The sequence below is a fragment of the Chinchilla lanigera genome, unplaced genomic scaffold (genome assembly GCF_000276665.1).
Source record: "Chinchilla lanigera isolate Chin_1 unplaced genomic scaffold, ChiLan1.0 scaffold00002, whole genome shotgun sequence".
Lineage (NCBI taxonomy): Eukaryota > Metazoa > Chordata > Mammalia > Rodentia > Chinchillidae > Chinchilla > Chinchilla lanigera.
Genome location: NW_004955403.1, coordinates 28,657,873 through 28,683,733, shown reverse-complemented (window position 1 = coordinate 28,683,733; position 25,861 = coordinate 28,657,873).

Sequence of the window (25,861 nt, the reverse complement as noted above, 5' to 3'; positions counted from 1 at the left end):
CTTTTCATTCCTTTTTCTCCTCCAAATTTGTATTTCAAATAACCTGTCTTTAAATTCAGTAATTTTTTCTTGTTTGACCTATCCTGCTATTGATGGTTTCTTTCAGGTTTTTAATTTCACTGAATATATTTTCAGCTCAAGAATTTTTATTTGAGTTTTTTTTTTTTCTAAATGCTGCTATCTCTTTGCTAAGCTTCTTTGTTACAGTACTGAAATATTTGTCTGTTTTTGTCAAGATTTTGAGTTTTCTTACAACAGATGTTTTAAGTCCTCCCAGCACTGTCTCAGACTAATTACTTCCTGGGTACTTCCTGGTACCTTATTTTGAGTAGCAGATGGAGGCAAGCTCTGGATGCTTGTTGCTTGTTCCACTGAGACGGTTTGAGATTCTTTCTATGAGTACAGGCCTGGTAATAACTGTTTTACAATGCTGGAGAATAAGAGATAAAGACAGTCCCTAACCAAGCAAGCTTGTGCTAACCTGGGTCATGCCTGAGTCTCAAAACTGTAAGAGCCTGCACAGTCTTGGTAGGAGGCAAAGTGTTCCCTAGTCCCACTGCTAGCATAGAACTGATATAATCAAAACTTACTCCGTTCTGCAGGTGCACAGGTCTTCACTTACTGCCAGAGTCTGTCAGAGGCTCTGTCCGTGAACTCTGGCCTATGTACAGGGATCTCAATTTGTGCTGATGCTTGGTTTTACCACACTGTGCTTTGCACTGAGCTCTGAGACAAAGCCCTGCTCTGGATTTTGTGCCTTGCTCTCCACTGGGTGGAGATCTGCTCACTGTTCTAATGCTTGACATTGGTGTGGAGTGTTGGAAGCAGTATTTTTGCTGTCTGATAATGCAGTTCCAAGAAGTTCAGGCAGCAGGTACTAGCCTGACTGGAGGGGCCATGGCCTTTTGCCCAGAAGTGGGTTTCACAATGGGTTGATACTAAATTTCAAGACTAAGGCCTAGAATTAACTGTTTGTTGCTCTGTCTGCCTCCACAAGAGGCGACTGTGAGCCTGTTGAGGTGGATGGAGTGTGAGGGGTGACTCAAACCACAGGCTCTCGCCTGCCTTCTTCAATTCATCTTTTGTTTCATGAAATCCCAGTACTCTGAGTACTCAGCTGATTGTCTTGGCCTTATACTGGTAGTTTGCTGCATGAAGAGCTGCTAAATACAACAGACCAGGGAGGAGAAATCATTAGCTGCCATCTTGCCCTACACTAACTATTTTCCTTATAACTTCTTTTCAAATTATCATTAGTAAATCTACTCTGTATTGAAATATGACAAACAAGTTTGGAAACATTATTAGGTTTCGTGTAGCATTGCCTTTTGCAAAACTTTGACTTGAGAATTATGCTAATGATGCAACTGAGTAATCTTTACCTTTGCTCAAGGCCATGATCTGCTGAACCCTAGAAATATATCCAACGAGCACATGTCTTCCTCTGACAACTGGAGACTCTGTTATGCATTCTTAAGTCAGTGCCCAAGACAGAGAAACAAGGCTGTGTTTAATTTGTTAATTCTATAGCCAAAACCTGCTTCTTTGATTTATATTTTTATGAGATAAAGTTTCAGTCTTTATTCTAAAAAATAAGTTATTTCTTTAATATTGATAAAATATTAGTTTACTTTCTTTACTTTTCATAAATAAATTTGGCTTAAATCAGTAAGGAATTGAAAACATGCTCACAATTTTTGTTTCATACCGTAAAAGATAGGGAAAAAACTACTATTTTCATTATTTTTTCTTATTCAAGTAGCACAAATATAACCCTCTGAAGACTTTCCTTGGTGACACAAATACTTTGGGCCTTAAGCGTGGAGTCAGAGCACCACAGAGCTTGCTAGCTCCATAGGCAACATTGGTATTTTTCCTTATGCTTATTCTCTTTATACCCAGTTTTTATAAACTTTTGCAGAAAAATTACAATAATTTCTTTCATTTCTTTTCTTCTGACAGTTTTCTATATTTATCAACTTACTTTAGAATGAGTATGACTTCTCAATAGCTTTGAAACCAAATAGTAAGCATTAAAATTAATGCTTACCAAAAGTAAGCATTAAAATTAATATTAACTGTTATATTATTGAATAAAAGTATAGAAGCTAGAGTGTCCTGTGGCTTAGTATATGAAAGCACTTTTATTAGCACATGATAAATATTCAAACATTAAACAACTATAGGGGCTGGGGATTTAGCTCAGCGGCAAAAGCGCTTGCCTGGCAAGCGCAAGGTCATGAGTTCGGTTTCCGGTACCAGAGAAAAACCAAAAAAAAAAAAAAAACTATAGTATTACTATATTAATTATACATTAACTTTAGATATTAGTATCCCAATCATAAATAATGTTATTAGTAAATAACATATATTATACTGTCACATTCTAATCATAATTCATTTCCTTATTAGCAAATTCAACTGGTAAGTTTCTCACAGATTCAGGCACACTTGAAACTGGACATACTAAGAGAAAAGTTGAGAAATCAAAACTGTGTTTTCAATTTGTAAGGCCAGTCCTAGGTAAGCGGCTGGTAGCTGGGTAACTGACCCTTGGTGAATGGCAGAAGAGCCCAGGTACAAGAAAGACCCCTTGATGGCAACAATTTTTCTTATTAGTAGATAGCAGCAATCACTTATCACTTTCATTTGAGATGGAAAGTTGATTTCTCACAAAACTAATAAAGACAAGCTGAGGTCTTTCTATTTAGTGCTCCTAGTTATGAAGCTTTGTTTCTTCCTGAATTTTTTCATGCTATGCAGACAAGATAAAACATTTTGAATTTTTTTTTTTAGGAAAAGTTTTCTCACACCATAATATTGCTTGGAAATTGTCTCATCAGACCCATTCACCCCATTGTCCTTCTTATTAATAAAAATGTGAGTAAAAATTTTCATAAACTCTGCATATATCATTGCAATTTTGTTATAAAAACTCCTCTGTGCCTAATTTTAATTTTTAATATAATGGAAAATTTTAATAATACAGAAATATTTACAGAATGTCACAGTGGGTGCCTATACAATAATCACTTAGATTTCACCATTAGGACATGTGGTACAGATGTTACATGATTTAGAACACACTAATGAATTTATCATATTTTTGATGCAACAAATGCATAGTACAGAAGCCTATACATTTCCACAAAATACTTGAGATTTTATAGCATAATGACAGTTTAATGCTTGTACATTTTTACCTTTGACTACAATTTTTTTTTTTTTTTGAGTCAGAGTCTTACTGTGTAGTGTGGGCTGGCTTTGAACTCACTTATGTAGCCAGACTGGGTCTCAAACTCACAGCAATTCTCCTGACCCAGCCTCCCAAGTACTACAATTACAGGAGTGCACCACCATGCCCAGCCTGATTATAAATTTAGATACAATGAAATGAAAATATATGAATGGTACATTTGCTAAGTTTAGACTGAAGCATCCTTTTTGTTAGAAGGTAAAGCATTGTGATCACTTGAGAAATCATCTTGCTATATTTCAGATCTCTACGTCCTTTCAAACACCAGAGCAACCAATGTTGTCATGTTTTTTGCAGCATCATAAATTGAATGTATCTTCTACATTCATACAAATAGAACATTACAATACATAGTTTTATGTGCTGTACTTGTCATCCCTCACACAGAGCTGACACTCATCATACTGATGAACATGTGAGGGGAATTGTTGAGCAGCATTCTCTTTTACAAATACACAGTTCTTCTTATCCTTCCCCACTTCATGTATATCTGGGCAGTTTCCACCTTGGGATCATTATAATTTGCTCTGAGTAGTTCCGTGTTTTTTGTGTATGTGTGAATGTGTGTGTGTGTATGTGTGTGCGCGCGCGCTTGTGTTCTTGGGCATGTGCTTTATTTCTCTTGTTTAAATATTGAAGATAGGATTTTCTATTAGCTATCTTTTTAATTTAATAGAGAATTTCCCAGGTTATTCTCAAATAGTATGATAGTCTCACTACAAATATGAGAATCCTTCTTGCTGTTTAATTAATTCTAGGTCTCAACAAGCTTTTTAGTATGTCATTCTGGTAACTATCATGTAGGCCTTTTATTTGTTAGGTTATTTTTAAAACAAAATCTTACATCACTACTTCAAAATCAGAGATGCACTATAAAACAAGTCCTGTTTACATGAGAATTTTTAGGTGGTAAACTTCTGACTAGTTGACATACTACAAAATACTAATAGCCACTGGCTTTATTTAAAAAGTACGTTACATATGATTCCTGCAAGTCACTATATTCATATTATTATATTTTATGTGAATGTCAAGCTGTAAAAATACTGTTAAATATAATAAAAGATATTTTATAAATAGAAACAGAAGCATAGTGTCTCAGTCAAGATTTAAGTGGGAAAATACACCTTGTAGTTTTAAAAGAATACAAAAGAATTATATTTTTAATTTAGACAAATTCTGAGAAGCTAAAAAGTTAATAGTTAAAAAACATGCCATTCACAATAAAAGATAACATGAGTAATCACAGTAATAGACAGTTTAATGATGGCTATTATCCTCTTAATCCTGCAATTGATTATTGAGAGAAAGGTCTTTGTAAAAACAATAATATAGCAGAGATGCTTTTATCCTGCGTTACAAATACTCATCTTTCAATTTATTTCTTTTGTAATAGTCTAGAAACATAATCTTGGAAAATCATTCTTAAATGATAATGCTATGCCATCTGCTTAAACAAATCGTTGCACTGTAGTCCATAGACAAAACTTTACAACAGAGTTGTGGACAGACATTATTGCTCTGCTGAATGGCTTCTGGACAGGAAACATGGGCCTTGCTTTTAAATCTTTTATAATGTTCTTTTTTTTTTTTCGCTCCTACCCGTAGAGTTTGCTCATTCTTTTCCTAAATGCCATTCCCTTTATGGACTCAAACATTACTATCACATGTCACCTGCACTACTTAAGCGTATATCATAATGCCCATTACACTATGTGCCTATGAATGTGTGGAAATAATACTAAATAATGTTGGCCACAGAGCCTCAGGGCACCCATGTATCAGGATAAGCAATAAAATGTTGTACTGACTCTAGATGTAGTCCTGGAAGAAATGGTTACAAAAGGTCCCTTGTGCCCTCTTTAAGAGAGTATATCAAATTATTTCATTGGATGCCACTCTCATATAAGCTACAAAATAGAAAGCACAAGTAAACTGTCCTGCTTTTCGCTAATGCATCACCCAGAGAGCAATGTTTGAGTTTAAGAATATTTTAAGACTATAACGGTCTTATAATGGTGTCCTTTTGTCTTTCTCAAGGAGTGGCACAGCTGGATGCAGGGCAGAACTGAACACACAAGTTGACTGTTATAAACTATTAGAACACAATTATTTAGTTTATATCATGAGGCTTTCCAGTAAGATACTGTTATAGGGTAGTAAAGAGAACGAGATCACTAAACATTTTTAAATTAGTATGTGTTTGCAATATATGAAATTTACATTCATTTTGGAATACACGTGTGTATGTGTGCATGATTTCTCACATTAGAGAACACATGATATTTAACCTTCTCTGTCTCATCTATTTTGCTTACCCTTATGATCCCCAGAACCATCTAGTTTTCCTACACTGTCTTTCTCTCTGCTTGGTTTTCTTCTCTTTTTGTAATGGTCAAAATGATGTCTGCTTTTCTGCAGAGGTTCAAGAGTATGATCTATGGGCTGGGGATTTAGCTCAGCGGCAAAGCACCTGCCTGGCAAGCTCAAGGTCATGAGTTCGGTTCCCGGTACTGGAGAAAAACCAAAAAAAAAAAAAAAAAAAAAAAAATGATCTAAAAAGAGAGCAGCCCTCAGCAACTCTGAGATGCAGCAGAAATAAGAAATATGTATATATTCTTTAAACTGTCAAAAAATGGAAGGTATTTGTGCTACAGAGTGATCTACATTATCCTAACCCCACATTTACTTGAAATTGTATGAAAACAGTTTAAAGTAATGCAATTTTTATATCAGAACCATTTGTCTTACTGCTGTATGTTTATAGTAAATTTACTAAACTGGAATGACTTTACCATAAACCCCATTTAGACATTTATGAAAAAAAATCTCTTTAGATCTTCAGTATACAATAAAAATGACATTAATTTTCTTTACTCTTTCACTGGTTTTTAGTATATGTTTTCAATACATAACGGTAGCATTCATCATGGGGAGTTGGTACATGTACAGCAAGTGACTTCACTAGTTTATGTCCCCATCTCATTCCTCTGTTCCCCTTCCTCCATGCATGGGTCCCTTTTGCATTTGGGAAGGACCTATCTCATTATTTCCTATTATATATCTTTATTTTGCTCTATAGTTTATTTATACAATGGGATTCTCATCCCATAAAACAATGACAGTTTTAACTTTGTGTGCCTGGTTTATTCCACCTATCGATATAGTCTCAAGGTTCATGCATTTTCCTACAGTTGACTCTAATATATCCTTCTTTATGGCACAGAAGTACTCCACTATGTACAAATACATTTCTTATGTCCATTCATCTGTCAGTTAACGTATACACTGCTTTCAAGGTTATCAGGGTGGTGCTCCTAAAAACAGGCATCCATATAAAATTTTAATATGGTGTCTTTATCTCTTAGGACAAGATACATAGTAGGGGATTACTTGGATTTTCTGGACTATTTCTTATTTAGATTTTGAGGAATATCTATACTAATATCCCTTGTGGTTATACCAGTTTACATGCTCAACTAAAATATACAAGGTTTTCTTTCTCCTCACTAGTGTCTGTTACTATTGGATTTCTTGAATATTGCCATTTCTTCTTCTGGATGGAAATCTCAGTTGGTTTTAATTTGCACTCTTTAATAGCCAGCGATGTTGAATAGTTCTTCATGTATTTTATGGCCATTTGCATTTGTTCTGAGAAATGTTACTCATTTGCTTTATTTTTTGATTGGTTCTTTCACTTTGGGGGTTTCTTTATATATTTACATATTAGTAAACTGTATGAGTGTTTGTGGTAAATTTTTCTCATTTTTTATGTTGTTTCTTTACTCTGTTGGTTTCTTTTGCTTTAATTTGATATAATTCCATTTGTTGATTTTTGATATTTTATCTTTTGCAACTGGGGTTCTGTTAAGAAAGTCATTGTCTATGCCTTTTCCTCAAGAGTTTTAACAGTTTTTTGCAGATAAAATATTTGTTTTAGCATTTAGATTTTTAATTCATTTTTGATTGTGCTATGTATGTGTGTGTGTGTGTATATATATATATATATATATATATATATTCAATGTTTGCATGTGTATAGTCAGGTTTCTAGTGCCATTTGTTAAAAAGAAATATCTTTCTTATAGTGTTTATTTTTGAATTCTGTCAAACACTAAAGTGGAATGTGTCTGGATTATTTCTGCATCCTCTATTCTGTTCCATTGATACATAAATCAATGTATGTGCTAATACCATGCTTTTTATCACTGCAGTTTTGTGATTGTGATGTTTCCTAATTTGTTTCTCAATGTGTTGATTCTTTATTTTAGTTTTAAATCTCAATTTCATTAATTTCTGCTGTGATCTTTATAATCTCCGTCCCTATACTATCTTTGGTTTGAATTGCTCTTCTTTTTCTGAGACCTGGAAGTGTAGTATCAGGTTATTTTGGGGGGTTGTTCTATTTTGCTGGTAGGGGAATTACAACTGTAATTTCCTTCATAGGACTACTTTCATTGTGTCCCATATGTTCAGGTATGCAGTAGTGAAATTATCATTTAATTTTAAGAACTGTCTAATTTTTCACTTCATTTCTTTTGTGACATTAATTATTCATGAGTGTGTTGTTAATTTTCTTGTATTTTTAGAATTTCTGTGGTTTCTTTTGCATTGATTTCTACTTTTGTTCCACTCTGACTTAGTAACATGCATGGTTTATTTGATTCTTCACCATCTCTTTCAGCATGCTTTATGGGGTAGTATGTGCACTATTTTGGAGATAGCTCCATGTTCTGCTGAGAAGAACATATATTCTATTGCTGTTGGGTGGAACACAATGTAAATTTCCATTAAGCCTATTTGTTCAAAGACATGGTTCACCTCTAATTCTTTGTCAATTTTTTTTCAGTTTTATCTATTTGTGATAGTGAGGTTTTGAGGGGACTTTCTATAGTTGTCTTGACTTTTATCTGCTTTTTAATGTGCAATAGTGTTTGTTTTATTAATTTGGGTATGTCAATGTTTGGTACATATGTACGTAGTATTGTTTTTTTCTCTTTTGTTGAGTTATTCCTTTAGCCCATACACAGTAACCTTGTTTGCCTCCTCTGGTCAGTAATGGGTTGAAGTCAGCTTTGTCTGGAACTAGGATAGCTACTACTCATTTTTAGGTTCCCAGTGCATAGCAGACTGTTTTCCATCTTTTGAGTTATAATCTATGAGTCTTTATTAGGATTAATATGTTACTTTTATGAAGAAGACTGTTAAGCTTTGTTTTTGATATAATCTGCCAATCTGGTTCTTTTGAGTGTGGGGTTGAGGTTATTCACACTGAGAGTTATCTGTAAAGGTATTCACTTCTGTCTGTCATTGCATTACTTCTCTGTTGCTGATCTTCCCACCTTTGTTTTATTGCTCACCCCACCTGCCATATTTATTCCATCAGATATTTTGGCATTGTTGTCTTCATTATGTCTTTCTATGTTTACCTGAGAATATTTTGGAGTGCTAGCTTGGTAGTCATGAACTTTTTCAGGTCCCTTTTGTCATAGAAAGACCTTATTTCTCCATCAATTTTTAAAAGGTAGTTTTGCATTGGTTTAGAGGGAATTGCTTTCCTTTCAGGGCTTCAAATATTCACTCCGTGCTCTCTTACCTTTTGGGGTTGTGATGTGAAGTCTCCTGTGAGTCCAATAAATTTACTTTTATAAGTGGTTTACTTCTTTTTTCTAACAGCTTTTAAGATCAGTCATTCCGTTAGACTTACGGGATTTTGCTATGATGTGTTAAGGCTACTTGACATTCTATATACTTGCTTATTTTTGTGTTAATTTCTTTCCTTATATTTGCAAAGTTTTTTCTTACTATTTCTATAAACACATTTTTAGGGTACTTGCAATGTCATAATTCTATTAATTATGAATTATGATTATCAGAATAATCACTAATTCTGATTAATCTTGGATTAGTCTTCTTTGCATCACCTAGCAGATTTTAGATTCATTTTTTATTGTTGCTTTCAGGGTATCTGAATATATGGTCTCTTGAATTAGGTGATTCTTCTAGTCCTGGCACCAGTCACTTTGGCTACTCATTCTTTAAATAGAATTTTTATCTCCTGTTTCTGTTTGGTACCTTTTCATGGACTCTCCTTGCTAAAGTGGTCATTTATGCATTATTTTGTTTTGTTTAGCTCAGCTAGCTTTTAAAAAATTAATTCTATAAGCTCATTAATCATTTTGTTTATTAAGCCTATTACATGTTTCATGATATCCCATTTGAGCTTGCCAAATGTCTTATTCACCTGAGGTTTTTCCTTATCTTCTTTTTTTATCATTTCGTACAATTCAACTGTTTTGTGTTTCATTTCTTCCCCATCAGTGCTCCACGGATCAGTATTCACTTCTGAGTTTGTTTGGAGGTTTTGGAGGCATTCTGTTACCTGACACTGTTATGTTTTGTGAGTGTGTTGAGGCTTTCAGGTTGATACTGGAAAACTTTGTTCCTACTATGGAGAACTCTTTAGTTAGTGTATGCTTTCAGTGGAGTGCAGTGGGTGCACTCCACTTGGCTAACTCTAGGCCTTTGCTTCTGTCCCAAGACTCAACCATCTCTGTTAATTTGAGAGAAAAGAGTATAGTGTAACTGGCCCATCTCCTAACTCTCTAGAAATTAACTGCATAATTACGTGTGACACAAAGAAAAGTCAGATACTAGTATACAGTCAAAAGCAATTAATGTAACAGCTATGCAAGCCTGGTAATAACATTAAGGTTAGCAACAATAATAGAATCAATAACAAACAGAATATTTACATGCCAGAAGAATATGGTATGTATAATAAAGCTATCACTGTACCACCACAGAAGATCTGTATTTATAGACATAGCAACAAAGCAAATCTTAACTTAGAGTAAATATCAACTAAATGCAAAAAGTATGTTATAAGTAATACAAAATAATTCAATAATAATAGCATATAATTAAATATCTAAAAATCAATAAAGCTTTATAGTAACACCAGTGATGATGATATGGAAAACAGGAGAATCAAAGAAATAAAATTTGAAAAATACAGAAAAGAAAGATAGGGAAAGAGAAAAGTTGGATAAAAGATCATTTTCAGAAGGAAATAAATTTTATAGAATTAGAGAAAGGTAATAAAAAAGAACAACCAATAAAGAATAAAAAAAGAAAAAACAGGATAAAATAAAGAAAAAAAAGAAAAAGAAAAATCATAAGAAAAAGATGAAAGCAAAAGAGGAGACCATAAACTCACCAAACAAATGAGAAAAAAATGTTTTAAAAATATTCTTTTGTGATTTTGAATGAGTGACTCCTTTCTACGGTCTGCAACATTGTGATCCACCAAAAAGGGAGGACGGTTAGTTATGCAATCTTAAGACATTTTGTTTCCATACTCATGTTTTTTTCCGTGTGAATGCTGAATCGTGTCTGACCTTTCTCCCTGGGTGTCATCAGTCGATAGTTTTCACCCAAGGGCTGTAGTCATTTTGGCAGATCCCAGCTTCTGCATTCTTCTGGGCACCCTAAGTCATGTTTTTATCCATCTAGCTTTATAACCTGTGGGTTTCTGAGGTGCCATTCCTGCTCTGGAGGTCCCTGTGTCCATCCAGCCCAGGCCAGGCAGCTGCCCAAGCTGAGCCATTCCCTTGCTCATATTTCTAGACGGGGAAAGGAAAAAGACCACTGGGTTCTGTCCTGAATACAGACATGAGGGAGAGTGTTCCAGCAGACACTAGATCTAATGCCAGAACTTTTAGACCCATTCACCTCCCAACACTACAATTGACTGGTCTAGCTTCTCTCCATGGAGGACAGGGCCACTATGTTTTTTCCATCTTGTGTTTAAACTTCTCTTTTGGGCTCTGTGTTTAGCCCATCTCTTTTCCATGGTTGTCTCTTGTGGCCATCTCCCACCCAGGTCCTAGTAGGGTTATATCAGTTGAAACACAGTTGTTCTGTAGCTCAATATTGAATAATTAACCCCTCCCCAAAATAGCATCGGATTCAACTCTTAGTTATAGCATGTGCGAGACTGGGTTTCTTTTCCAACTATAGGCTAACATGTGGAAAGGATTTCACTTTCATAGCAAGACTTAAAACTGTTTTTGCCTTTTACAATAGCCCAGGGCTTTTCTTGGGGCTAGCACTCCTGTCTGTCGTTGTTTTCCCTGGAGGGCAGACCTTCTCAGGGCTAACGTTGTACCAGTAGAGAGAGATCCCCAGCCCTGGAAGCTGGGTCAGCTTTCCAGACTGTTTCATTCCTTCTCTGCACTGTGCTCTATTTCTCTAGTTTCTCTGTCGTTTAGTTTTCCTGTGAGCTCCCTTCTGATTCCCAGAGACACACTTCTCTTTTCCAAATGCGTTGATTCTACATCACAAAAAGGCTGTATTTTATTGCCAGCCTTTACTTGGGAATTTTAATCCCCTAATATTAATTTTATATGCAACAGTAAAAGTGGAGGAAATATGGGTGAATATTTGAATAATGGATTGGTAATAACTTACTAAACATACAACTAAAAATAAGTTTTGATTATAAATTATTTATGTTTTAAAGTGCCGTGTAAAATTGTCACAAAAATTTATTTCCATTTTCATCTGTTTAAGTGAAGTATGCTTTTCAAAATGTGTATTTATGAAAAAGTAAAATTAGGAATGAAATTAATAATAAATAGTACCTCTGCTAACATACTATGTATTAAAATTGACTTAAATATTTGAATATTATATATAATTTATATAGAAACATTAGTTTATATGAGAATAAATTGAAAAAGGCAGCTTTTTTTGTCCTTGTAATAAAATGCTGTTTGCAGAATTTTTAAACTGATCTGTTTAAGATCTTGTTTACACTTTTTTACCTTCCATTTAAAAATTGTCTTATTACATTTTAGAAGAGAAGCTACAAAGTCTTACATATTATGAAATGTGGCACATTATCACATGATGTACAAAATGTCTTTCTTCATAACTAATGGAACTTTCAAAATATTTTTGTTTGTTTTGAACAAGTGGCTGATTTTAACAATTAGTTGGAAACCAATTTGTTTAATTTCTTTAAAAAATGAAGACTTATTTGGGGCTTGAGATGGTATATTATTGAAGTTCCTTGCAGCTATGTCATAAAATTACATGAAAAATGCAACAGTTTTGTTACAAATATTTAAGACTTAATATCTTTATGACCATAAACATGAAGAAAAAATAAACATTGTCATTTCCTCTGAAATGTGATCAAAACCAATAAGTAGCAATTCAGAAAGAACAGAACTTGAGTGAATATTAAATGCTCTAAATTATCTGTCTTGATTAACACTCATAAAAATCCAATTGAAAACAATAGAATTTCAAATTTTACATATAAAATAGGTAACATCTTTAAAATGATAAAGATATTATTAGATTGCCACCCTTATACATTTGTGAGGACTCTGTTATGGATATCGGAATTTATATCAGTGAATTACAATTCTATTTTCAGGATCATAATTTTTTTATACTTCAATAGACAAAAAATAAAAACAATACAGAATTTCAAAATAATATTATAGGAAATTTATAATGGTTATTATACTGCACATTGTTATCTTCAAAGTAGTTGCTCAGATTACCAGGTATAAGATGCAAAATTGATCAAGCAGTATAAGCACTAATAGTTCCTTTCAACGAATTTTTGGAAATTTGTAGTACAATTATCTTAGCTATCTTGTGTGTATATACATATTTTATCCTTCCTTCTTTTCTGTTTTCCCCCATCCTATTCCCCTCTGGGTATTTTCCCAGAAAAAATGAAAACATCATATCACAGCAATACATGTGCACCCATGTTTGTAGCAGCACAATTTGTAATAGCTAAATCTTGGAAACAACCCAAATGTCCATCAACTGAGGAATAGATAAAAAAAGATGTGGCATTTTTATACAATGAAGTACTTTAAAGAAAGATAAACTTGAGGTTTTTATAGGTATGCATGCAAGTAGAGACTATACTTATAAGTGAAATACACCAAAATCAGATATGCAAACATCATATTGTCTCCCTGGTGTAAGAAACTGAAAGAGTAAATAAGATCCAAAAGGTACAATAGATATAGTAAAAGGGAGAGGAACTGCTCAAAATGATCATAATTTTAAGTACTTTGTTTTTGTTAATGATTATAGCTGAGCCTGGAGGCCCAGACCCATAATCCCATCACTTTGGGAAGATGAGGAGGGTGGATTACAAAATCCACATTGGACACCTTAGTAACTCTGCAGGACAGTGTCTCAAAATAAAAATAAAAAGGTACAGCGATAGAGGTCAGTGTGAAGACCCTAGCTTTAACCTCCAGTGTCACAGTCAGTCATTCATTAAATCAAATAATCCAAAAACTCTAAAAAGATGTTCAATCACCTCTAAAGCCAGGTGTGAGATCCCCAGAGCCCAGCTGTTCTGTAATGAGACATCAGGAACTTCCAGTCACCAAACACATCCCTCCCTGGTCATTGAGCTGCCAGACATTTTGCCATTAATTTGTTGGCTAACTGTAGTGCCCTCCAAAGTTAATCTCTCTAGATCTCAATTTCCAGCAGCACGCAATACATGATGAAACGATTCCTTTCTTTTTATAATAGGAGTGGGATGCTGATATCACAATCCTCAAGGGAGAGTTTCCGGGTATACCTGCAGCCCATCCTCCTCTAAGAGTTCCAAATGCTCTTCAGAAGGAAGGTCCTTCAGGATCTGTATTGCTGGTGTTTCTTCTTGCCTCCATTGTGGTATGAAAGCACAATCCTTGACCCTGTAGTCATGTAACATTTTGATTTTTTTCCTTGTGGACTTTTTTGTGCATTAATTTTGAGCTTTTAAAATATTGCATTCAAATACTGCTACGGCAAAAATTCAGGCTGTGTTCCGCAAGAGACCAAAGAGAACAGACAAAGTTTTAATTTAGACCGGTCACCTCTCACTCCGACTTGCAAGTCCGGGAAGTGGGCATGGACCTGTCTTTGTTCCCAGGTTATATACATTTTTGGTTTCCAGAAAGGAATGTTGTAGCCCTGGCCACATGTTGTTTTCCTTGTGCCATGTAACCAGGTGAGGCTCCGGTCATGAGCCCAGCCACAATGATATATACTTTCTGTACTCTGTTCTATATTTCCCCCTTTAGATAACCATACATTTCCTTTATGGTTACAATGTTTACCTAGGGCCAGGACATGGAACTGCCCAGGCAGGGTCATGGAGGGTTAGGTAGGCCTAGGCGCCCCCTTATCTTGGGGAGACATTCCTGGGCAGTGTTGATCTGGGGAATTAGCTCTTACACTGTCCCGGGAGGCTTCCCAAGGCACCATGTAGGCTTTTACCAAAACTATTTTTTCTAAAATAATATGCTAAGATTCATTGCCCTCTACAATATCTTGTTGACTGTTTTTAGTGCTCTTTAAATTTAATTTAATTCTGAATTGTGGTAAAATATACACAAAGTCAAACTTTACCATTATCTTCAAGCATACATTTCAGGGGCGTCAAGTGTGCTAACATTGTTATGCAACCATTGCCAACCCAGTCTCCAGAATTTGTGATCTTCCCAAACTGAAATTCTGTATTCATTAAACTACATCTTTCCTTTCCCCCCCCAAAATGATGTTCATTGATGTGATAGATATATGATAGATAGATAGATGATAGATAGATAGATAGATAGATAGACAGATAAAACAAAAATAAAGTTAAAATTTAAAGAGTTAAGTGGCTGAATGATTGAGTGATTTATGTCCTTTCGTTTCCTTGATTTTGTCATCTTTCAATGTCTATAAAAAACCATAAGAAATTGGGAAAGTATTTATGCAATAATTATTTGATAAAAGTGAAACACAAAACACAAGATATGAAAATCTTACTTAGTCTTTAATTTTGCAATGAAAATTACAGAAAATTGGAAATTTACTTTTACACTATTATCAAAATGTTCTCAATAAGTAAGGATTAGTTGGAATTGTACAGTAAAGCAAATCCTCATCATGACCTTCAAAAAAAGGAGAAAAGGAAAATCCTTAGCATTAATAAAAAAATATTATGACTTTTTAAATTCTAAGTATGAGTGATTGTGAATAATAATGAATCAGTTAATGTGCATAAGAAATGAGAAAAAAACACATTCTGAAGACCAGCTATATCAAGGAATGCAGTCTCTCTTTGCAAGCTTTTTTTAATTTTTTTAATTTTTTTTTATTTTGAGAAGTAAAAGAAAGAAAACATATTAACAAACAGACATCCATTTACAAAATAGCATAAGAACAATACAAACAAAATAGAGTTACAGACAAAGTTGTAGGAAATTAGCCATGGTTGTTGTATTACTTATTGATATCTTCAAAGTGGTTTCTCAAGAAAACAAATAGAGACATACATGACTGATCAAAGAAGTAATCACTAACTGTTCCTTTCTGTGGAGCAATGGAAGACAGTAGTACAACTATGTTAGCTAGCCTGTTATACAGGCTTACATAATTTCCCCTTCTTTCCCTTCTCTTTTCCCATACACTAGTTGTCCTTTACTTATGAGCATTTTCCTTTTGTTTCACAATGTCTATCATACCTCCTAGTTTTTATTCACTTTTTCAGGTCTTACACTAGTAAGACAATACAATTATTACACATGTAGGTCTGATTTATATATATTGGGAAATGATATTTTGCTGAGGAGGTTATTTCCTTGAGTAAAATTTAGTATTCTTTTTGGAAAATAAATGCACTTTCATAACAGTATCTAGAAACCTAGTTTAAAGTTCTAATACTTTACTTTTAATTCTATTTATATTTAATTTAAATTGAAGGTGGAAATATATGTTTTAAATATATTAACTTCATTTTGGTCCATTCAATACTAATAAATTAGTGCATAATTCAGTGACCACAAGATCATTAATAAGTTGTGTTGATTATTTGTAAAATATACATTGCATGAAAAGTAACAAGTTTCATTAGCAAAGAATCACATAAGTGTCATGATCACTATTTTTGCTGATTGTTTCATATACAAATCAATAGGAATTAGTTTGAAAAGAAGCATAATGCTTATCTAATTACACTAAATTTCAGATGAGTTCACCCAACGTAGAATTACCTTTACAGAAAAAGAGTACTAATTAAACTTGGCATTAGTTTCTGAAGTTTTAAATTATTTTAGGTCATTTACAAAACACAATGTAGAATCATCTTGTATCAGTTTAATATTTGCATTACAAATAACAACAGTGATTGTATTAAAAAGTAAATGAGAATCTCCTCACCAATTACTTTATACTGCTGCCACATTTTTAAATTAGAAAGGACCTTAAAGGTCATAATATGAAACTGATGAAGCAAGGTTAAATTATTATCGAAAGCTACACTGCAAATTGGGAAACAGGTAGGACTGGAATCTAGACTCATATACTGTGCAATCTACAAATCTATTATTGAAAGAGGAAAACAGTACAATTTTTCTACTTTGATTAATAATTGTGATGCTTTCCTCAATTGTGTAGTGCTCCTCACACTACAGATTTTTAATGATGTTTGTTTGAGTTGAAATAAACTACTTTACAAGTTATTTTAACATTCAGAGTAATTGTTTGAATCATTGAATGTGTTCTTGATTTCAATGGAAACAGAAAAAATTAAATCTTGCCATGTAAATACAGGTGTTCAATTCCTAGAGCATTAGTAACATCCATCTCAGAAGGAATTTAAGACAAGAACATGAATATATTAGAAAAGAAGCACTGGCCAATGTATAAAAGCAAAACTTGGCTTCTTACATGAATGATTTCCTTAAACTCTGATGGGCTCCAATGTAATATTGTCTTTGCAGAAATATGTGTACGTCTGCATGCTATTGTTATTGTATTGTCTTAAAATGAGATTCAATGTTAGCTTTTAATCTAGAATATTACTGGTATTTCTTCATTTTCTTATGGAAATGCAAGATGTAATCCACCACCATAAGTGGTATTTATGTATTGAGCCAAGGTGTCATCTTTCCATGAATGACTTAACCCTGTATGTATAACAGCCCCTATTATATCTATATACATATTGATTGAAGGTGGTAATAAAATTGAAATATCTTAAAAAGCATTCAAATATTTATGTTTGGCTATTTACATAATATTTATTATTTGGATAAAAATAAATCAAGTCTTCTTATTGATAATAAAGTGTAGTTTACTTGGTAAGTAAATGTTTGGACACTGAAGAAGAAGATATTACTGAATTTGGATCCTAGTTTCACCAGTACTAACAATGACAATTCAGTTTCTCAAGGTATCTGTTTCCTTATCTAAAATATGAGAATTATAATGTAGTATCATTGCAAAAATTCGATGCTGTATTACGCTTCAGTGTGTAACAACTTTCTGGAACTAAAGAAATTATTAGTTACATGAGTGACATTCATAGGAAATACATATCAGAAGAATGACAGCAATATAAAAATGTTATTGGCTAAAGGGGCTGGGATTTAGCTCAGCGGCAAAGTGCCTGCCTGGCAAGCACAAGATCGTGAGTTCGGTTCCCGGTACCAGAGAAAAACAAAAAAAAAAAAAAAAAAAAAAAAATGTTATTGGCTAAAAAGCACCAATGTGACATAACAGAAGGAACAATTTTTTTTTTTGTTTTTTTTTTTTTGTTTTTTTGAGACATGGTCTAGCTATTTAGTTCAGGCTGGCCTGGAACTCACTATATAGCTCAGTCTGGCCTTGAACTTCCAGCAAACTTCCTGCCTCAGCCTTCCAAGTGTTGGGATTACAAGCATGCACATGACAGAAGGCATGCTTGAAAATAAAATATGAAACAAAATAAATTAAATAAAGCAAAGCCAACTCCATACTTCATGAAGTAACACGATAAAATAAGTCGTCTCCTATTTTGTTTGGCGTAGGCTGTTTATTCACACATTCTTCATCCATTGCTTGAATACACAAAATAAAATACTAACCTAAAATTTATCAGTGTTTTAGAATTGTTGGAATTCATCCCCCCCCTGTTTACCTTCCATATCCTGTTCTATTCTATGATGCCACTGTACCTATGGCTGTGTTGTGTTCCACCTTGATCAGACTTGACCACGCTTGCACTTAACTCTGGTGCACCCAAACTTTACCTATGCGCAGCAGACTTCGAGGCACAGGCAGCCGCATTCCCCAGGTAGAAATTGTCATATTGGCCAGGATATATCATCTCTTTTCATTAAAAAATAAGTTTTTATAGTTCTCACTTAAAGTCATAATAAAATAGTAATAATTTAGGCAGAGAGATGACAAAATTATTGTTGTGACATTAAAGTAGTTGTTTTACTAGGTTTTATTGACAATTGAAAACGCATTCAAATGTGTGTATTACATATTTATGTAAAATAATATGTAGAAAAAAGTAAGAAAGTCAGGGTGGGAATACAGCCTTACTTCATAAATGAAATATAAAGCAAATCTACTAACCAGTATTTTGGTTCAAAATGTACAGTTAACTAGAGATACCTTTGTACTGGTTTGCAGTGCTGGCCAAGAAAATGTTTCCATATGTATTATTACCCAGTTCTAACTACTGAGGAAGACAATGCATTAGAACCCATTGCTTCAAATGGATTTTAGGAAGGAGGAAGGCTCTGAACCTGGAGTCACTATTTAGGAGGCGCCATGGATGGCAGAGATTGACATCACTGGGACAGGGCGGCTTCTACTGGGTGGAGTGGAAACTGGAGCAGAGCATGTGGGGTGAGGAAAGCGAAGCACAGAACCTCTGCCTTGCACAACCTCATGTGTAGGTGATGCTGTGAATCCTATCTCAAATCTAAGGATCATCCCTGGCTAAACAATTTACCAAAGTTGTCAAAATCAGGAGCTGTCAGAGAGAGAAAGTGAAGCAGTATTGGTGTGACAATCTGAACTTACCATGAGGACAGATACCTTACCAACCTGTGCATACTATCTTTGTACTGAAAACATCATGCCCACATTCAGTAACAACTCATGATACTTTAATTGTTTTCTTCCTTCCCTCTTTACACTGGCAAATATCAAGTTTCATTTATTTATTACTATTTGAAGAAATGATGCAAAGTGAGCTCAATGTGGTCAGTTCTAATAAGTGGCCTAAAAAAATGCAATAGCCTGTCACTGAAAGTATACTATAACAAAGGATGAAATGCCATTTAACTTTGTCCCAGTACCTCAGTGATTTTTAAAAACTGCCACTATTTCAATTTTAAAATGCATACTCTGTAGACTTTTCCCCTTTAATTTGCCATACAAGGCCACATACAAACTAAAAAAAGTGCCTTACATACAGCAATAAGCAATGCTTAGAAACTCAGGGAAAGAACGCGCAGTTTCCTAGTGGACAAAGTGCTAACTCCATTAGTGCCACAGGCTGATTAAATCACCCACATTGCATTTCAGCGGTGTTTCAGACAATTAAGCCAGCTCAATTCATCTCTTCTTTCTGGGGTCATAAAGACATTAGAAACAAATTTACGATCAAGCCTGTTAGTGAAATGACTGGGAGAGTTGTTTTTAAATCAGGGTGGCTAAATTAATAATAATAAAAAAGTTAAAAATTACTGGAAACAAGTCATTTTTTCTAATATTCAAAGTCACCATGATACGGCCCTAATTACATTCAGAAATGGTTTTCTCCTTTCTTTCTCTAAGCAGACTTAGAAGGCAGTGAACTGAGCAAACCAGCCAACCGGAACAGAGGAAGAAATAAGCTGAATTCATTTTCAGTCAGGTGACCTTATTGTGGCGCTATCTTCTTGTAGCGTTCAGGTCCCCTGAATGATAACTCCGCCAAGCAGCACACAGGAGAGGGCAGATTTACTCCCTGCAGGAGCATGTATCTGGTGAACACCGTTTAGCCGATTAGGCTGTGCAATTTCTAAAACTACAGATATTGCTTTTGATGCTCCTGCCCTATTCATCAGGCTCCCCACAAAACATCATCTATCATTACATCTTTCACCAAGATGAAAAAAGAGCTCATCAGGTATGGGGAAAAGAAATTTATGCAAATTAATAGCAGCAAATGCTCCATGAATAAAGAAATTTTTGTTTTATTATGCTGAAAAGAACTGGGAGGTTTTAGTGTTTATGATATAGTTTATAAAGGGTTTAAAGATATTTTACATCAAAAGAACTAAATTTGACTAATTTTAATAGGGAGATGTTTCAGAGAAAAACATTTTTAAAAAATAAACACACCCTCAAAATTTACAAAATGGTAGTTTTCAGACCACTTTTGTTTGTCATAAGTGATTTTGGGATTTAAGGTCCTTCCTTGATGGTATTAAAATTTGCTTATCTAGTAATTGGTTAGAGTGTAAGTGTGTCTGTTCCTAAGAATTGCATCTACTGGTAATGGTTGCCATTAAATAGAATTTTTTATTACTATCATTTATTCCATGTAACACTCCACAGATAGTACATGCAAGGGTAATATAAAGGTTGTGTTAGAAAAATGTATTAAGGGAACAATTTTCTGTCTTACCAGCCCAATATTCCTATGGTGTTCTTCATTAAGCCTTGTCCAAGATGTCAAAGTCTACATTTCAACCAAGAGAAAGTACATGGGAAAAAAGAAGAGACCACCTATATGTTTAAGAACACAACCTAAAAAAAGGGTATATTCCATTTATATCCATGTGTCATTTTCACTTCTTAGTCATGGAAAGAAAGCTCACTGCAATGCTTGGCTGCAAAGGTGGATGGATAACACTGCACTTTTCTGGTCAGCGCTGGACTTAACTAAAACTCCTATTATTGTGTAAGAAGGAGAGGATAGATAATAAATGATAGATTAGATAGATGATAGATAAATAGATAGAGTGAGAGAGAGAGAGAGAGAGAGAGAGAGAGAGAGAGAGAGAAGGAGAGAGATAGGATAGAAGGCATAAAGTTGGGAGACAAGGAAATATCATAACTTAAAAATTTCACTTTTAAGAGAAGTTCAACTGCAGAACACAAAGTTACCCAAAACTGTCCTCCTCCATGCTCCAGGCTTTTGTATGCTTCTTTCGTCCATGCCCATTACACTCAAATCCCTTACAGATTAGTAAGTCTCTGAATTAGTTCAGTTGATCAAGTACAGAACACACAGCTGAGTTTAAGACTCAGAAACAGTGTTCCTAGGCAAAACACCTCAGATCTCTCATCTTAAAAAATACAGTGGACTAGGCCTTCATTTTTCTCCTATCAAATGAGCCAGCCTTTCATCTGTAAATTCAGCCAGTATATTTCTACCTGTGCATGGGCCATGTTCTTTTTCTTGCTAACAAAGCCCAAACTTTCCATAGGTTCACAACTTCTCCAGATTTCCACCACCAAAAACATTTAAATATTCCCAGCCACAGACAGTAACATGTCTCTCTGATGTTTGAGGGCCTGGACTCTAATTCTTCAAAGATGTACTTTAAAAATTCTGTCTAATAAGTCCTTTTATGCCTCTTATTGAGGCATCTTGAAAATCATTTTTCTGTGATGAGGGTCAGTGCACCTGCAACCTGCTCTATGAGTGGGATGAGTCAAGGTCCCACCCTACACATTGGGGGACCTCTTGTACCCTGTGACAAGACTACTAGAAGACTCTGTTAGGGACAAGACATGTATAATCACCTTAAAACAACAAGCAACAGTAAGAGATTCTCCAAAAAGCCAGGGAAGGAAGATTTACCTAGGATGGTGTCTGCTGCTCTTTTCCTCTCTGGCCTCTCCTTATGAAGTGTTGAAAAGTAGATCTTCTGATAAAGCTGCAATCTGCAGTGCCCGATAGACTAACCACTAACAAATGCAAACTGACACTTCTGAAATGGATTAGTGTGCATATCAACAATCTCCTAATGGCTTTCATCCTTTCTATCACATTTGACCTTGCCTTTTGAGACATTTGATAAATGATTAATTATTCATTCTAGAACTTGATCCTTGAACAACTAAACTACTTCCCGGAAGCAAATATGGATGTGTATTAGAGCATCAGAATCAATCAATTATTCATTGTGAGCCTTAGATTTTCCCAGTGTGTGCCAATTTCTAATTTAGGCAGTCTGTGAGACACAAAAATAATGGAATGCGTGGTGTCTTCGCTGAAGGAGTTTCTACTAGAATGAAACAGACACTGACAGCATGTGTGGGCTGGGCTGTTATGATTGACTCTCTTACTGACCATCTCAGGGTTTTCCATTCAGTGCCGTAACCCTGGACTAAATTATGACTATCAGTGGAACAGAGGAAAAAGAAAGTGGATTCAAAGCAAACAGACAGATAAAAAAAAAAATTAAAAATAAGCATCAATGAAAATTTTGGTAGTACTCACAGGAAAAGAAAAAATAAAACAGAATCACTATTTAGACTGATTATAATTTATTATTATTGCAACTAGCACCACAAAATGGAACTTGAGATGTTAGATTTTGATTTTTCTCTTTAGAGACAGGCAGATTCTCTAAACGTCCTCAGGCCTAGGGCATAAATGGTTGCCTCATCTCTTCTCACCCAGATGAATGGGAAGAATATGCGGACTCTGGCACCAAGAGATCAATCTAATTTGATTTTTTTAGGCAAGGGAAGGAGAAGGCTGAGTCCGTGAGTACAGTGTTGCGACCCAGGATGTCGGTCAGTCAGTTTTAAGTCAGGAAGAGAGAAAGCAAAGTTCATGCTTGTGTTTTCAGATTAAGGAAAGTTTTGTTGCATTGAGGAATGTGACATGCATTCTCAGATTGATAGCTCTTTCATGGTCAGCCCTCCTGAGGAATTTTCTTGTTCCTTCAATCTTACAAATGTTTGTTTACATGTGTGTACACTGAACAACTGTGCTCACAAGGCTTAGTATATTGAGGAAAATACCACAGTCTATTTTTGGTGCCTAGCTTTTGGAGTATCCAAGAGTTAACAGCTGGTCCTATTATGTTATAAGGTGCAGGGGAAGAAAGGGAATTCTAGAGGGAGTAATATTAGTTATTCTTTGTTATTTCTCCACTGTACCTTTGTCTGAGTTGCTCATTTTCTAGACCATTTTATATGTAATATCTGTCTAGTTCACTAGTGAGCTTAAAATAAAGCTACACAGCCAGGCACAGTATTTCATACCTGTAATCTCAACGCTCTGGAAAGTTTAGGTAGGAAGATTGCAAATGTAAACCCAGTCTGGTCATTTCAGTCACTTGGCAAGACTCTGTCTCTAAGTAACAAAATTTAAAAATGCTAGAGAGGTAGCTTTGCATGAAAGCCCTGGGTTCAATCCTCAGTACTGAAAAAAAGTAAAAAAAAAAAAAAAAAACAGAGAGAAAGAGAGAAGGCTACATATACATGGATGGCTTTTAGGCAGGTATACTAACTTCTGGTATCACTGCTACAGACACAGGGCTAAGCATTTGAGAGAGAAACATATGCACTAGCGAAGGCCAAGGACGTTAGACATTTAACAACATAAAGGTGGTTGTTAAGTTAGCAAAATTAGCTCAGTAATTCATCAGTCTAAGCTTTAGCTTATTTGACCTGCTTTCCTATATGTTCCCAGGAGACTTGTTTTAGTTGTTATTCAGTGTGCTAATGATGTTTCAGGTAACCTTTTTCTCCCTCAATGCCAGAGCTGCTGGAGAGATTCAAACACATAATAACTCTTGATTAAGCATTATTTACATTCAGCCAACAAGTTGTTTTTTATTTATAAATATGTCAAACGTTAATAGTTTTTCAAAGATTTTTGAAAACTATTTGGTATAATTTTAAATGTTTAGTTAATTAAGTTTCTGTTACATTTTTAAACTGTGGTACCAATTTAGATTATTATATAAAATATTAGACTCTACTACACCAACAAACAAAACTATAGACACCAATATTTCATTTTAAGTGATCACATGTCAAAGACATACTTTATTCTTTAGACAAGGAAACAACCAGATGATGAGGTTGTTTTAAAAGGTAAGGTACATGTGATCAGTAAACAGAAGAGAATAAGAATAAGAAAATGTAAAACCACATACAAAACTCAATGCACCATAAAGCAACACTACTATAACTATGCTCTGATTTCTTTCCCTTGGACAGATGCAATTTGTAAAGCAATATGGCAAGACTCAGTTCATTTACATAGTTCTCAGACAAGAGTCTATGATATTTCTTACTCTGTTTTCGATAAATTAACCTCTACCTTTACAGAGCTATAAAATAGCTTAATGAATAGTCAATAATAAGTAAGCAAAAACATGTAGAGAATGAGATAATGTTCTCATCAGCTAGTTAGAGAAATAAGAGTTATATCTTTGCTCATTTCCAAGGTTTAGATTTCTTTCCTTAATTAATAAACTTCTCTGTGTTTACTATTATCTTAAAAGATTATTTTACTACGAAAATGCTTGGTCTCACAGTGTTTTGGATTGATTTATTTACATGTGGGTATCAGAATGTGTTGGTACTCTCCTGACTTACCTTGTGCATATCAAAGTCCTAGTGTCAAATAACTAATACCAAAATGATAATTTCCTTTAAAGACTTTGAAAGAAAACTAAGATTGTATGCTTAATATATTTGACCACTTCAAGAATGCATTAGTAGTATTCATAAGAGGAACAGTAGTTAATAGTAGTAATGCTTTCCATTAAATTAGATACATAGGATATCAAATGTTAGAAATTATATGTAGCAAGTTTTATCTACAGTATAATCAATAGGGTTTGATGGCTCTTACATATTTGGCTAAGTCACTTACCTAAGAGAAAAATGACTTCTCCTAATGCCTATAAGGCTGGGGCATTTTTAGTTATAGAAATATTAGTAAACTATTTGCCTGAGAGGACTTTCTAAGCACTGATTCCAGACTAAAAGTCCAAACTGCACTGCAATATTCAACATACAAGAGTAAATAAAATGATTTTTTACACTGACATTAGAAAATATTCAAACACCGGGCAATTGACGTATCAATTATAGTATAATTTTTAAAATGTAGGGAAGAAGTTTGTTGTTTTGCTGGTATAACTACATTGTCTCTGAAGGTGAAAAAGTTCAATAAAAGTTTTCTTCCTAACTTCCTTATGTATCCATAAAAGAAACCCTGAAAATTTCAAAATAACATCAACCAACTATTATTAAATATTCGGTCACATGTTCTCACTTTATTAACTTTTTTTCAAGTAGATGTTAGGTTTGTAGTCTGTGGCCATGACATCTTTTACATCTGAATAAAAGTAAGCTCTGAATCATTGATTTGATCCATGGCCACAGTCTGGCATTTGGCTATGTGATACCCACTTGGAGGACTGTCGCGTCATTCTTTCTTGGAAGTGTCAGTAGCTGAGACTAACTGGTGCACATCTATCCAGAAAGCTTTGAAACTGACATTGATGGTGGAAAAATATGTAGCCTGTTGCTTTTAGCAGAGACTTTGGAAAGCAGGAGAAAACAGAAATCTCCTACAGGTGGTAAGACTGAATGGCTGTGTGATCTATCACACTAACCAAAAACTTCAAGAGTGAAGAAAGTAAAATCAATTAGTACCGGCAAAATAATGAATGATTTGAAAATAACTTGTTAATATTTTCTGGAAAGTTCGGCGTGGTGGCGCACGCCTGTAACCCCAGAACTCCGGAGGTTGAGGCAGGAGGATCGTTGCAAGTT